Source organism: Echinops telfairi, unplaced genomic scaffold (genome assembly GCF_000313985.2).
Source record: "Echinops telfairi isolate 266 unplaced genomic scaffold, ASM31398v2 ScPeMD7_7453;HRSCAF=8491, whole genome shotgun sequence".
Taxonomy (NCBI): domain Eukaryota; kingdom Metazoa; phylum Chordata; class Mammalia; order Afrosoricida; family Tenrecidae; genus Echinops; species Echinops telfairi.
Genome location: NW_022111353.1, coordinates 2,069,273 through 2,070,835, shown reverse-complemented (window position 1 = coordinate 2,070,835; position 1,563 = coordinate 2,069,273). Strand labels below are relative to the sequence as shown.

Below are 1,563 nucleotides of genomic sequence, written 5' to 3'. Positions count from 1 at the left end.
TGTGTGTGTGTGTGTGTGTGTGTGTACAGTGGAAAGCAAATTGGAAACACTTGAATTTGTCCTCCCCCCTTGATCTACTGTAATTATTCTAAACAGATATTTTCTTCACCCGTTTTACTCACATGCTGTAGTTAAAATATGCAGCATAAAAAAATAAAATAAAATATGTAGCATAAAATTCACTGGTTTAAAGTACAGGCTGTGTTTTTAAAATATACACACATTTGACCACTCTAGCTGCATGTTTTCTTTTATCTTGCCTCATAGTCAATATCTCTGAGTATTCTATTTTTGAATCTCTGCAATTTTGGCCCATTCAAATACTATCACATTTTTTATTTAAATTTTATTTCATCCAGTTATGGTAAACATCGATTTATATACTTATTGGTCAGTTTATTTTTGATAAAATATACTATAAACTATTTACCAGAACATACTACAATGTACTAGAAAATACATGGCCTGTCACTTTTCTGAAAGAAACTTACAATGCTGCAGCTCGCTTTACAGGATACAATAGGTTAAGGGTAGTGTATTTTGGTATATTATCAATATATTATGTGGTCATTTTTTCCCCAATAAATGTTTAGAGATATACATAAATTAAGAATTTCTTTCTCATATGTGAAACTGAATTATAAAATTGCAATGACGGAGTGTGTTGTGTTATATAAATTGACAGGGAGATTATTAGAAAATAATACCCCAGATACTACTTAATAAACACCTATGAGTGCAAACTGAACGGAAAATTGAGTGTGTACAAATGACTTATGGTCTACGTATCTCATTAGGGACCTGATGGCATAGTGGTTACATGTTGAGCTGCATTCCTGAAGGTCTGCGTTCAGAAACACCAGATGCTCCACAGGACAAAAATGGGAATTTCTGTTCCTGTAAAGGGTTAGTTATAGTCTCAGGAACAGTAGCGCAGTTCTACCTTGTCTTATAGGGTCACCATGAGTTGGCATCGATTTGACGGTAGTGAGAGAGTGAGATATATCCCATTAATAAATTTGTATCTATGTCCTTGCTTTTACTTACAACGATGACATAAGAATGAGCCAATGTCATCTGAAATTGTTCAACATAACTATTAATATTTAAAGCTACATTGTTCATACAATGACGGACCAGTAATTATTACTTTATACCTTACATCACGGAAGAAGTGGATTCAACTGATAAATAGCACGTTCTTCCGGTCCATTTCTATCTTCTCTTGCAGTCAGCATTGTTCTTCGAAGGAGAGAAAAAGTATGACAAATTTCACTACAATGAGTGGATTTCTTCTCGTGACTTTTCCTGGCAATCCTGAGATAGAAATCTTACAGGCATCTCTTTTTTTAGTCTTCTACTTGGTGGCTTTAACTGGCAATATGCTCATTATCACTGCAACTTCTATAGATCGTAGTCTCCAATCACCTATGTATTTCTTCCTGAAGCACCTCTCCTTTTGGATCTGTGCTACATTACTACGACTGTACCAAGATCCATTTGTCATTCTTTCATGCACAGTGGCAATATTTCTCTCTGGGAGTGCATCCTGCAGTGTTTTGC

General features: G+C 34.9%; 1 pseudogene; it reads left to right on the top strand.

Moving 5' to 3' along the window:
* The first annotated feature begins 1,262 nt into the window (after positions 1 to 1,262).
* Positions 1,263 to 1,563, top strand: part of LOC115872727 — an 868-nt pseudogene continuing 567 nt past the window's right edge.